This window comes from Hemicordylus capensis, chromosome 2, assembly GCF_027244095.1.
Source record: "Hemicordylus capensis ecotype Gifberg chromosome 2, rHemCap1.1.pri, whole genome shotgun sequence".
Taxonomy (NCBI): Eukaryota; Metazoa; Chordata; class Lepidosauria; order Squamata; family Cordylidae; genus Hemicordylus; species Hemicordylus capensis.
Genome location: NC_069658.1, coordinates 421168921 through 421183106, shown reverse-complemented (window position 1 = coordinate 421183106; position 14186 = coordinate 421168921).

Below are 14186 nucleotides of genomic sequence, written 5' to 3'. Positions count from 1 at the left end.
TTGCCAACAGTGATAGGAGAGCTTCTTTCTCTGTTATGACAAAGGATGCTGTTCCTGAGCAGACTTTTCACTCATGAGAGTGTAAGGCCATGGGGATACCACTTCACAACTCATGAAAAGAACTATCTGTGGGGATAGGGGTGTTGGGCAGAATCTCTAGTAATGTGTGATGACATTCCTTCTCTCACAGACTACTCTCTTACACGAGTGTCAGGCCTAGGAGATATGCATGCAGACCAGATGGCAGATGCTCCCCAGCCTAGTTCCTTGAGACAAGCAAACTGTGGGGACAGTTACCCGTGGAACACCTCTCCCTGTCTTGGTGACTGCTTTGAAGAGAGAGTCAAAGCAGGCCCTCTGCCAGCCCATCCGCCCATTAGAACATGTCCATCTTTATTTTTGCCCAGAATGGGGCCCCTACTCTATTGGGGTCACAGACAACTGGGGCTCCCCCTCCCGCAATTCCTCACAGTGGCAGATCTGTATACACCATAATGCTGGTCAGAACCCAGGACATTTGAATGAGAGTTGAGATCTGTCCTTGGTCCTGGTGTTTCCCCAGTCTGCTCAACCGACTATGCCCAGACACATGGAGTGTCAAAATCTCCTTTGGGTGCATCAAATGCTTCCCTGGAGAGGAGGGGATTGCTGTGCAAAAACTATCATTAACCAGAGAGAACAGGGGGCCCAAGCAAGCAGTCCCCACCTTTTTGATAGCTCAACTCATGAACGTGCAGTCTGAAGACCAAAGTTTGGTGAGCTTAGGGTCCTCCCCAGGAGACTGGCCTTCTCATGAGAGTGCTAGTCCCCTGGAGGCAAGTCACCATGGGGGCAGGAGTGTGGTTTGGTCTCCATGGACTGCTTTGCCAAGGGCATCCTTGGTCACAGCAGGCCAGACCCCAGCATCCTTTGCCCTCCCTCATATACATATCCCCTCCTAGGAAGTCATCATGCTCCCTTCCCTTTCCTGAGTAACATCAAAATAGTGCCCCTCAGCATCCCCCGTGCCAGAAATTGTGCTTCAGTGTGACTGTTTTGTTATGAGGGCGGTGGCGCAATCACTGTCAGAAGAAGGGCTTGAATGGCATGGCAGTTAAAGGGATTTAAATGCCCTTTCCCTGCCAAGGGTGAGTGGACCATTTCCAAAAGGCGCCATAGTGCTCAGTACGCCGCCTTGAAGTTTGCGGCCATTGGTTGCCACCCTGGGAGACGTGCTGATGCCTTGTCCACAGTCTGGCAATGCGAAGCTACAGAGCTTTCCTTGGATGGAGCTTTGACTATGGAGCTTGCTGGGATTTGGCCTCGGCAGACCAGGAGGAGGGAGGGGCTACTGTGCCCTGAAAATGGAGGTTGCCGGGCTGCGGTTGGATGCTATACCATTGGGGTTGCCTTTCAAGTTGGGCAGCAGTCCCAGCATGTCTCTAAGGTTGACGCCGTCATGTCAGCCACTATCTCATAGATATGCATTGCTCCTTTTTATTTCTTAAAAAAAAGAGAGAGAAAAAAAATCAAAATATTTGTTACAATAATTAAGGGCATAGTTCACCCCTCTTCCATGCACAAAGCTCTGCATTGTATGTGGGGGAGCAAATCCTATAGGGGAAAATTCCTTCCTTTTCTCTTCCCCAGTGGTGATTGACTATGCATGATTAGCCCTAACAGTAGGGGTTCAGCAATATTGGAGGCCGGCTTATTTAAAGAACTGTCGCTCAGACAAGCCTGCCTGCTTGTTCCAGTTTCCTGTGGAGGTTCTGCTCTGGGTCCAACCACTATTGATTTATTTAAAGCATCTTAAATAAATAACATACTTTATTTGTTAAATAACAAATTAATTACTTTACAATTTTTGTTAAATAAATTTTTTAACAAATTTATAAATGTATTTGTTAAATAAATAATAAATTTGTTATTTACCCATCAGCTGTGTACCCATCAGCTGCACTAACAGAAGTGCAGCTGATCAGATACATAAGACTGGGCTTTCTCAGTTGTGGTATCCAGGCTATATAGAGCTCCCTAACACAGAAGATGCACCTGGTCTTCTTTCTGCTGGTGTGAAGACTTTCTTGTTTCATTATGCTTTTGGGATACACTCAGACTGAAAGAAATTTTTGTGATCAAAAGTCAGGAGAGAAGTATCTTAATAAATAAATAAAAGTAATGGTGAGTGCTCTTCACTGCATCTGGCCATGACTTCCAATGGGGGAGCTGCCCATGCTTCATTTGGCCTTTTGCTCACTTTGATCCTGGGCTAAAAATGTTAGGGAGAAGACTAGACAAGAAACTCTTCTTGGAGTAAAGGTAAAGTGTGCAGTCAAGTCAATTTCGACTCCTGGCACCCACGGAGCCCTGCGGTTTTCTTTTGGTAGAATACAGGAGGGGTTTACCATTGGTGTTTCCTGCGCAGTATGAGATGATGCCTTTCGGCATCTTCCTATATCGCTGCTGCCCGATCTAGTACCAGTGGGGATTCGAACTGGCAAGCTTCTTGTTAGTCAAGCATTTCCCCACTGCCATTAGTATGGCATACTAATGCCATTAGGTGCCACATTATGTCATTAGGTGGCATACTAGTTTGTAATTGGGCAGACTTCAATGCGTGGAAGCCTTCAATCTGGTCATCCCCTTCTGAAGTCTTTAATGGTACAGTCCTAGCAACTCTAGCTAACATACTAAGTAACAAAGTGTTGGTGCTTTGGGAGATGTCCCAGTTCCAGATTAATGCATCACTGGCACTTTTGGGGCTCTGTGTGTGTGTGTGTGTGTGTGTGTGTGTGTGTGTGTGTGTTCAATAACCTCCTCTTCCCCTGGAAGTTTTCTTTGTCACCCCAAATTTGTTTCTAAGGGCTGCATGAGATATATTTTTGAGTGATAAAGAGAGCTTCAAGGGAAAGGGAAGATAGTCAAAATCTACCACCACTTCCCCTGAGTGCTGGTGTTGATTTGTTTGTTTGTTTGTTTATTAATTAAACATTCCTTGTATACCACCTCCTCCAAAGATTCTAGGTGGTGAACAATAATAATATCTATCTATCTATCTATCTATCTGGCAAAAGCCTGGCAAAAAAGTTAGGACTTGAGAAGGGCCTTAAAAGTCAGTAAGGAGGGGGCTGAACAAATCTGGGGGCGGGGAAGGCTGTTCCAAAGAAGAAGGGCGGCCACAGAGAAGGTCCTCCTACAGGCCCAAGCACCACGCATTACACCAGGACCTGGGACATTAAGGAGGGCCAACTGAGAGGACCTCACAGGACAGGATACAACTGGCTGAGAGAGGCAATCCTGGAGATATACAGGTGCTAAGCCCATAAGGTTTTTTTAGGTGAGAACCAGCACTTTAAATTGGACCCAGAAGCAAACAGGCAACTAGTGCAGCAACCATAAAAGAGGTGTAACACTATCAAATCTACGGCCACCCATGAGGAGGCAGGCCACATTCTGGACTAGTTGAAGCTTCCAGATTGTTTTCAAAGGCAACCTTAGGTAGAGCACATTAGAGTAATCCAAGCGAGAGGTAACAAAGGCATGAGTTACTGTTGCCAGGGCCTGCTGGTCAAGAAAAGGCCGTAACTGGAGAACCAGACGAACCTCCAAACCTGGCCAAAGCCATCCCTGGCCACGGCCTCTACCTGCTGTTCAAGCAGGAGCCACGGGTCCAGAAGGACCCGCAGATCAGAACCGTCACTCTCAAGGGAAATGCAACCCCGTCAAGAGATAAACTCACACATGGAAATTAGCCAGATCCAGAGTTAGTCAATCCTGTCTGCAGCCCTGGTGCATCTCATGGAGCACTGGTGCTTTATTAGTTAAGATATTGGCCTTTGTCATCCATGATTGATCCAAATGTGGTGATTTCTCTGAGTTCTGTATGTTATGCATCTAATGATTCACATTCACTCATTAATAAGGAGAATGAGCTTTCCTTTTAGGAGTATTGCTTATCTTGTATACAATTCCTCATCCATTTCCCTTCACTTGGCTCCCTGTCATTGATGGTCTTTCCCCCCTTTCCTTTTGTTCTGCTCTCAGAGATTGGTCAGAGATTTCCTTCTTCCAAGCTCCCACTCTTTTGTTCATCAGCTGAAATGGTCAGTGCTGAAATAACAAAGACTGACGTTTTATGTCCTCACTGAGCTGCACAGCTGCCACTCCAGTGAGCTGATACCTTTGAGCCATGACAGAGCTGCCTGCTGATGGAGAGGAAGAACACGATTCAGGTTCGCATGGGAAAGAAAGGCTTTTCTGGTGTGTCCCCCCCCCCCGCACACCATTGGGACAAGACCTTCATGCTTCATCAGGCATAAGGTTCATCCCGAGTTTCTGTCTCCTGAGCTGCTCAAACTGTAGCATCAACTGATGTACACTAAAATCCCATATCCTCTATTGTTTCTAGTTGATTGATCAGTAATTTGTGGAGTTAAGTAGTGTGTCACACATGAGCCTTAGAGGTGAGTGAACCAGGGTGCCTGCCCGGAAGGAGTGCCAAACTGAACTTGGTGGCTTGCTCTTTCTTGAGTCTCTCTAATTGACATAGATGAATAACTTCCTCTGTGTGCGTATGCGTTCGTGTGTGCACATGCACACAAGTTGTTCTGCATTAAACTTGGCTGACATGCGAACGAATGAAGCACGCACACTTTGTGAAAAACTGGTGCTGTGCAGACTCTGCTGTTGTGTTCCAGAGGAATGCAGCACTCACATGTGTGTGTCAGGGGCAGAGCTAGGGGAGAGGGGGCCTGTGTTCACCCCTCCCTCTGGCGGCCCCTCAGAGTGAGGGAGATAATGAAGAAAATGGGAGGGGAGCTGGGGCCCCCAGGTTCTTTGAACCCATTTGCTCAATTATAGCTACACCCTTGGTGTGTATGTTTGTGTGTACGATTTTTACCAGCCTCTCCAACCCCCAGAAGCCCTCTCTGCTTCCATCAGCCCCCCCCGCCCCACTTATAGGCAGCTGTTCCTTTCCAAGGACTGTGAAGGAAGATGCCTGGCATAATAATACAGGAATCTGCCTTATATAAAGTCAGACCCTTGGTCCATCTAGCTCAGTAATGACTTCACAGACTGGCAGCGACTTCTCCAAAGTGACAGGCAAGAGTCTCTCTCAACCTTACCTTGGAGATGCTGCCAGGGAAGGAATCTGGGACCTTCTGCTCTTCCTAGAGCAGCCCCATCCCCGAAGAGGAATGCCTTATAGAGCTCATATTGAGAAATATCTTTCTGCTGGCTCACCTCTGCTTCAGACTACCCTTCTGATGGCTGCTCATAGCTCCACTTCTCTAGGCTGCCTCCTTAGAAGAAAGAGATTGCCCATTTAAAGGAATCCATGCTCCTCAATTTCCCAGGTTACACCCCTCTGAGGTTCCCTCAGAGGCAACAGGGTTCTTGTGGCCCATTCAACCCCAAATTATTTTAACATGTGAGACTGACTGAGCACATTGGGCAAGGCTGGCATGCTTCATCAGAGGACTAATGTGTACACCTCTTTCTCCTTTGCCCCCCATATTCAGTCCATTGCAAAATTATGTGGCTTTCTCCTTTATATTACAAAACTACAACTCTTCATCCCTTGGCAAAAAATTTGGTCCACACCCTGATAATCTCTTACCTTGATTACTATGAACTTCTCCTTTGATCTCCCCTTGTCTCATCTCAGTCCCCTCACCTCTATCCACTGATCTGCTGCAAAAATAATCCACCTCTTTTCCTCTCTGACCATGCAACACCCCTCTTGAAATCCTTACACTGGCTTGCTGTCCACTCCTGGATCCTCTATACCTGCCACATTTGCCATTACAGGAAACTGGAGTTAAATGGTATCTTTCTTCTCTCCCTGTTTGGGTGAGCAGGCTGGCTGAAGGCTTTGCTGGAGGCTGCCTCCCCCATCCTTCTCCCCTCTGGCTGCCTCTTGGCTGTTCTGCCCTTCCTAATTGCTCCCGTACCAAGCAGCTGGGCCAACTCTGCCCCTTTGGGTGAGTGAGAGTCACCTGGCAGGATTTTTCCAACTCTTTGTCCCTTAAAAGGGGAGGGCAGCGCTGGGTGCACAGCTTCCGGTGCAGCTTTCTGGCAGGCGGCTGCCAAAGCTGGCCACCAAAGCAGGCCAGCCTTTGGTGGCGGCCTTTGGGGGTGGGATGGAGGGCTGGGACCAATGCATTGTTTTGGACGCCTAAAAGGAAGACTCCTCTTCATTCCTTTATTATTGTTGTGTAGTAAATGGCTGGGCCTGGTACTACAGGTATGTGTCTTGGGTTGCCCAGAGATAGAGAGGTGGGGGATAACTCTGGGGCAGCTATTCCAGTGGTGGTGGGGAACTGAAGAAGATATGGTGCTGGTAGGTCGGCAGGCTGTTATAGGAGCAGGGAATTCAGAAATTGCTGTTTCTTCCTCCAGCAGGCCTACCCACCTCTTTGACCTTGGAGAGCAGTGCCAGAAACCCACAAAGTATCACCATATTACTTTGTAATGCCAGGTTGGTCCAAAACAAGTCTGAGATTATCTATGATTTGATTATGGATGAAGTAGCCTAACCTACTTCACAGGGTTGTTGTGAAAGAGAAACTCAAGTATGTAGTACACTGCTCTGGGCTCCTTGGAGGGAGAACGGGATATCAATGTAATAATAATAATAACAAGCCGACCCCGCGCAGAGCATCTCTGCTCTCTTTGGGGCCGGCTACCTCTCTCTTTCTCCACCCCCCGTCTCCAGCGGGGCCGAGTGCCCGCGCCGCGGCCGCCGCCAGCGGGGCCAAGTGCCCCCGCCGCCCCCGCCGCCAGCAAGTGCCCCCGCCGCCCCCGCCGCCGCCAGCGGGCCGAGTGCCCCCGCCGCCCCCGCCGCCGCCAGCGGGGCCGAGTGCCCCCGCCGCCGCCGCCAGCGGGGCCGAGTGGCCCCGCCACCGCCACCAGCGGGCCGAGTGCCCCCGCCGCCGCCAGCGGGCCCTTTCCAATCTGCTTCAAAGTTAGCCCTGTGGTATTCAGAAAAATGATGGGAGCTGGAGCAGCAAGGTAGACAATTAAAGTGCAAGTGGAGGAAGACTCAGAATGAATCCAACAGATCACAACACAGAGCACATTTGAAGATGTGCAGCAGCGTGGGCAGCAAATATGTGGTTCTTTTCTGCCTGTATTGCTTCTGCAAATTCACATCAAGCTGGGTTGTCTAGGGTTGTGAGGGGGCTTGTTTATGCCCCCTCCCCCTTGGATTTGAACTTGGAACCATTCGTCACTCACTGTAATATCTTCATTGACTTTTTTAATGGACAAAATCTCTTGTATGCGGGCTGAACTCGATTCCACAGTTACTAAAGCATCTATCGTAGAGGTGTCCAGCAACTCCTCTTATAAGATTAGATTGGATCACTTTCAGTTTGTGGCTTCTGAGGATGTGTACAAACTGCTTTAGACTGTGTGTCCTACAACCTGTTCTCTTGACCCTTGCCCAACTTGGCTTATCTCACCTGGTAATCCTATTATCAGAGGGGGGTCTGCTAAATATTATAAATGCTTCTCTGAGGGAGGGCAGGATGACTCCTTGTCTTAAGGAGGCTATTATTAGACCTTATTTAGAAGAAACCTGTGTTGGACTCCTCAGAGTTAGCTAATTACAGACCTGTTTCTAATCTTCCGTACTTGGGCACGGTGATTGAATGGGTGGTGACTTCTTAGCTCCAGGCAGTTTTGGATAACACAGGTTACCTAGACCCATTTCAAACCAGCTTTTGAGTGGGCTATAGGGTTGAGACTGCCTTGATTGGCCTGATGGATGATCTCCAATTGGCTATCGACGGGGGGAGTGTGACACAGCTGATCCTGTTGGATCTCTCAGTGGCTTTCAGTACCATCAACCATGGTATCTGGGTCACTTGAGGGAGTTGGGATTGGCACTGTTTTACAGTGGCTCCATTCCTATCTCTTTGGTGGATTCCAGATAGTGTCACTTGGAGACTATTGCTCTGCAAAGCGATAGCTGAATTGTGGAGTTCTACAAGGCTCCATACTGTCTCTGATCCTTTTTAACATCTACATGAAAACGCTGTGAGAGATCATCAGGAGGTTTTGTGCAGGGTGTTATCAATATGCTGATGATACCCAGATCTATTTCTCCATGCCAATTTCATCAGGAAATGACATAACCTCCCTAAATGCCGGCCTGGAGGCAGTAATGGTCTGGATGAAGGATGACAAACTGAAGTTGAATCCAAAGTACTAACTATGGGGGGGTCGGGATCTGATAGATGGTTTAGCTCTGCCTGTTCTGAATGGGGTTACATTCCCCCTGAAAGATCAAGTACGTAGCCTGGGAGTGCTCCTGGATCTCAAACTCTCTCTGGATTCTCAGGTTGAGGCAGTGGCCAGGAGTGCTGTTGATCAACTTTGTTGATAAAGTGGTTTCAAATTTTACTTGAGAAACATGATTTGAACAAATGTAAGGTCTCCAGGTCAGTGGTGAGTAAACATGGGTCAGGGTCTAATTTGGATGGCTTTCTAGGATCTACCAGTCTTTTCAATAAGGGAGCGGCAACTGCAGGCTAATTAAATCCATTCCTCTAAGGGTCACTTAGAGGAAATAAGGGAAGTGTGGCTCTTCCGATTACTAACCCAATCCAAAAAGGCAAAAGAAGGGTTTGGAGAATTGCATTTGAGGCCCTGGGACTTGACCTTTCAATCTCTTCTGAAAGTGATCCTTTGACAAAACTAATTGACGACCAGAGTTCTAAAGGGTGACAAGTCGGTTTCAGTTCAGTCTCTCTTGAATTGTATTGCCTATTTCCTTCAGCCATGTTGCTTTTATCCTGCAGCTGCCTCCCATGTTTTGGCTTTCATACTTAGCTAGCGGATCTGATGTCTCCAATGCACGGAGCCCATGCTGATGCTGCTGCCGTTACTGCGGCTAATATTTACTCTGATCCTAACAAGCCTGTTTTTGGAGCTGGCGCCAGGGAGAATCTGGACTCCTTGGGACTGATTGTTGATGCGGCTCATAAGTCAGCAGTCGATATTATTGATCCTGCTGGGTGAATTGTGCACTCCTTGCGACGTGGTGGCAAACTAATAGGCCAATGAAGTAGCTCGACAGCCGGGTTCGTGTGAATTACTCCAGCAAAACGTGACTTATGCTTGGAAAGGGGTGAGATTATTAGCTGCTGCTGAAGCTGGGAGATACTAATCAGCAAACAAAGAAAAAAAGGTGTATAGATCCTTCTCCTTTCCATGTTTTAACCCTCAAATGCAGAGCCAGTGATGTCTTATTAGTACACCATCTGCAGTGTGGGAAGCATCCTATAGTCGTCCCCAGAAAAGAAAGGACCATAACTCAGGGGGGACGACATGCTTTGCATGAAGGTGGTCCCAGATTGAATCCCAGGTATCTCCAGTTAAAAAGATCTCTGGAAGCAGGGGCTGGAAAATCACCCTGGCAAGAGCAACTCTTAAAGTGGAGGCTTCCTTATATTTAGCAGGGGGAGAGCAACTGTCCCTGTTGGTCCTAATATAGCATCCCTCCATTCCCAGTGTAGTTTGCTGATGCCTCCACTGTGCATTTTTACAGATTATGAGCTCCTTTGGAACAGGGAGCAAGCTTATTCCATTACTTTGTAAACTAATTTGAGAACACATTTTGTTGAAAAACAGTGAGGCTATTCTCATGACCTGCAAAAATCGGGCTAGGAGAGCCTAGCCCGGTTTTTGCTGGTCATGTAAACCACCGGGCTCACAGGTGAGCCCGGTGGTTTACAAGCGGGTAACCCACTGAAGTGCCCCTGCCCTTAAATCAGGTTTGTGGAGTGAGCGCTCTGCAAACCTGGTTTTTAAAATCTTGTGTTGCTGCGGTGCAGCTCTGCACTGTGGCAACTCACGAGTAGACCCCTGACCGGGAGGCTAAAAAGCAGCCTCTCGGCTCGCGGGTCTCTCCAGCATGCACTGCACGCTCGTACAGGGCATGCTGGAATTCTGGGGGCCATGCGGCTCCCGAACTCCCAAGCCCCCACCAGCTCCATGACAGAGCTGGCAGTTGTGTGGGTGGCCACCTAGGGAGGGTTTACTGATCGTCTGCGGGAAGAGCGGGCTTAGCACTTGATCATGACAAGAGCCTCAGTATATGTTGAAAAGCAATAAATAATAGTTAAGATGCCCCAGCCTGAGACACTGGAGGGCTGCTACTAGCCAGAGTAGCCCGTATTGGGCTATTTGGACTGCTGCTCTTCATATCTTCTATAAGGCAGCTTCATGCATTCCTATGATATCCCTCTATGTTAGCTTTAGACATGGCCTGCACAATTTGTGACTCACCAAGCCAATCACAACCACCAGCCATGTATGACAGCCTACTAGGAGCTCAGTAAATTGATTTGTGCTGCCTGCCTGGACTGCAAAAACAGGGAGATTAGCATGCATCTTTCAGGGCACACTAGAGAGGAGAGTACCAAGCATGACTTGTCCCATTAGCTAAGCAGGGTCTACCCTGTTTGCATTTGAATGGGAGACAGGGAGCCGGGTCTCACGATCAGTGAGACCTGTTTTCGGGAGCTAAATGGGGAGAGCGGGCTAAGCCCAAGCAGGGCATACTGGAGAGACTCCCAGAGCCAGGAGGCGGCTTTTTGTCTCCCCTCCGGGGGTCTGCTTGTGAGTAGCCATGGCGCAGAGCTGCACCACAGCTACTCATGATCAGAAAAACTGGGTTTGCGGAGCTCTCACTCCGCAAACCCAGTTTAAGGGGAGGGGTACTTAGGCCGGTTAACCGCCAGGAGGCAACCGGACTCAGCTGCGAACCCGGTGGCTGCCACGATCATCCGAAATCGGGCTAGACTCAGGCCGCTCTACACACACATTACAGCATCTGCAGAGCTCTTGAATGGTAGGTATCTCATGCACTAACTGTACTCCTGATTCTTAAAATTAGAATGATCAGGATGCCATTAATATGTTGTTAGTGTAGCATGTTTCCCTGTGGTTGGATCCTACACTGCACCACTATGGTCTGGTAGTAGCAAGCATGACTTGTCCCCATAGCTAAGCAGGGTCCACCCTGGTTGCATATGAATGGGAGACTTGATGTGTGAGCACTATAAGATATTCCCCTCAGGGGATGGAGCTACTCTGGGAAGAGCAGAAGGTTCCAAGTTCCCTCCTTGGCATCTCCAAGATAGGGCTGAGAAAGATTCTTGTCTGTAACCTTGGAGAAGCCACTTGCAGTCTGTGTAGACAAATGTCTGCAGTCTGCGTAGACAATACTGAGCTTGATGGACCTATGGTCTGACTTGGTATATGGCAGCTTCCTACATTCCTATGATTGATTGAAATCATGACGGGAGTTCTTATGCCAGTGCCACATCTGCCTTGGTGCCAGCAGCACCAACATAGGAAGTGTCTATCTGTCCACATGATTGTGTCATTCACAGTCTACATAGTAGGAGACCCAGGCACAAGGAAGCAGCACCCATCCCACACTGACAGCGTATGAATCTGTTTTTAGCTTGTTGGCCCTTTGGGGACAGGGAACCATCTTTCATATGTATGTAAACCACTTTGAGGACTTCTCCTGAAAAACCATATGTAAATATCCATAGTAGTTGTCTTGCTTAGGCCCCCAGCATGAAGTGAGTTGTGGTGAGCAGCACGTAAAGCAAACACATAGCCATTTCACTATGGCTAGTGAAGCAGCAGATAGTGAAAACCAACACACTGTTCCCTCCCTTTGTGTACATCTGCCCTCAATATACAAATGGTGCTATCTAAGACTGGAGTAGGTTATCGGTTTATCAGCTATAACCCAATATAGCTACTATATTTACTCTGTACAAAACTACTATTTACTACCTGTACTGTGGGTTTGTTCTGTAAGTGGTATACACCAATGTGTAGCTCAACTGGAGGATCTTGGTTATGTAGTGGCACAATTGCTGAAATAATCAATGGCATTAGGGGTTGTCACAGAGGCTGGAACATTCTGGCAGGTGCCTTCCCGTGCCTTAGAGTTCGGGGACAGAATTGTGTGTCCAAGATTCCTAAGTAGAATTCTGTTTTTAGAGGAACTATATAGCTTAACATTCCCTGCATTCCTCAGTCCTGTTGTGCTGGAGCAGCAGCAGCAGCATGAAAGAGATCTAACAATAGCCTTGAAGATCTTTATAGTATAGTGCACAGTAGCAAAAAATGCTTTAAGAACCAAAGAATCCCCTTGCTGGATCAGACTGTGGTGCATTTAGTCTAGCATTCTGTTTCCAAAAGTGGCTAACCAGATGCCTCTGAGAGTTAACAAGCAGAACATAAAGGTGATAGCCGTCTTGATCATTTGTCTCAAGCACTTGGTATTTAGAGAGATACCATCTCTGTTTATGGAGGTTCCATTTAGCTTGCACGGCTGACAGTACAACCTTCCACAAGCCTGTATAATTCCTTTACCAAAAAAACCCAAAACAACAACAACAAAAACATGATCAGAACTTGTGGCCATCACTGTATTTTGTGGAAATGAATTTCCTAAGCTAATTACATGCCAAGTGAAGAAGTTGCTTCCTTTTTGATAGTCCTGAGCCTACTGCCAATCATCTTCATTAGGTGACCTTAATTAGGTTTTAGTATTATGAGCAAGCGAGAAATATTCATTCTCCGTCTTCATCTGAAGTCATGGGAAAGTATGTGAAAGGAGCATTCATATTTTTGCTAGATCTGCATCTTTTTCTTCCAAGGATTTATTTGGCTGAAAGGAGCATGCTGCTAAGTCTGCAGCAGAAGTCATTTTTGTGATGGAAACAAAACATTTATATCTTGCATGCATGACATTTCAAACCTCTTCCCAGCTATCTAAAATGCTAGTTCTGTTTCCAAAGCTTGCTTCTGTGAGAGTGTCAGATAGGAGTAGCTATTCTTACATATTAATTCACTCTGACGGGAAATTGCTTCCTAATCATAAAAATGCACACATGTTGATGCTAAAATGAGTGACTGACTTTCCCCCTTTCTCATACAACAGCAACACATCTTACTCACTCATATCCAGCTTAGTCGTAGAGAGTGCCTTGTAATTCCAAGCAGATGCACTGGATAGATGGCAGTAGTGGTAAGTGAGACAAAGGATGTTAAGGAGCTACAAATATCCATCCTAAAGAGTTTTACAGAAACTCTTTATCTTCCTCAAAATTCCCCTGAACATTAGTGAACATAGGAAGCTGCTTTCTTCCATGTCAGGCCATTGGTCCATCTAGGTTATTGTTGTCTAGATTATGGATTCTCAATGTTGGGTCCCCAGATGTTATTGGACTTTATCTCCCATAATCCCCAACTAAAGGCCACTGGGGCAGGATTATGGGAGTTGAAGTCCAATAACATCTGGAGACCCAACATTGAGAACCCCTGGTCTAGATCAGGGTTTCTTAACCTTGGGCCCCCAGATGTTGTTGGACTACAACTCCCAGAATCTCCAGCCACAAAGGCTATGTTGGGGGATTCTGGGAGTTGTAGTCCAACAACACCTGGGGGCCCAAGATTAAGAAACCCTGGTCTAGATTGTCTGGCAGCAGCTCTCCAGGGTTTCTTACTGAGGGTCTTTTTCAGCCCTACCTGAGGATGCCAGGATCAAGAAAAGACTTTCTGTATGCAAATGAGGTGCTCATCTACTGAGTTACATTCCATCCCTTATGTTTTGCCCAAGCAGGAACCTCAAATTTTGCTTTAAAATTTGTTTTAGGAAGCCTTGATGGAAATCTAAGGGCACGAGATCCCTCACCTCTGCTTCCTGAGATACTATGATAGTATTAACATAATTCTTAGCTTCCCTCGAAATTAACTGGGCAAAGAGGCACCTTTTTAATGTGGTGATTCTCTTTATTTGGCAGGGGGAGAGTAACTGGCTCTATCCACCCCCAGCACAGAACCTCCAGTGACTGTTGCTGGTGTCTATCTTATGTTTCTGCTTAGATTGTGAGCCCTTTGGGGACAGGGATCCATCTTATTTTTTAATTATTTATCTGTATAAACGGCTTTGGAAACTTTTGTTGAAAAGCGGCATATAAATATTTGATGATGATGATGATGAAAATAAATAAATAAATAAATAAATAAATAAATAAATAATAAATAGAGCTCCTTGGAAGCAACTGGTTGGCTACTGTGGGAAACAGAATGCTGAACAAGGTGGATCCCTGGTCTGATCTATTAGAGCTTTCTTATGTCCGCAGGTGTTTTTGTCTAGGTAGGTA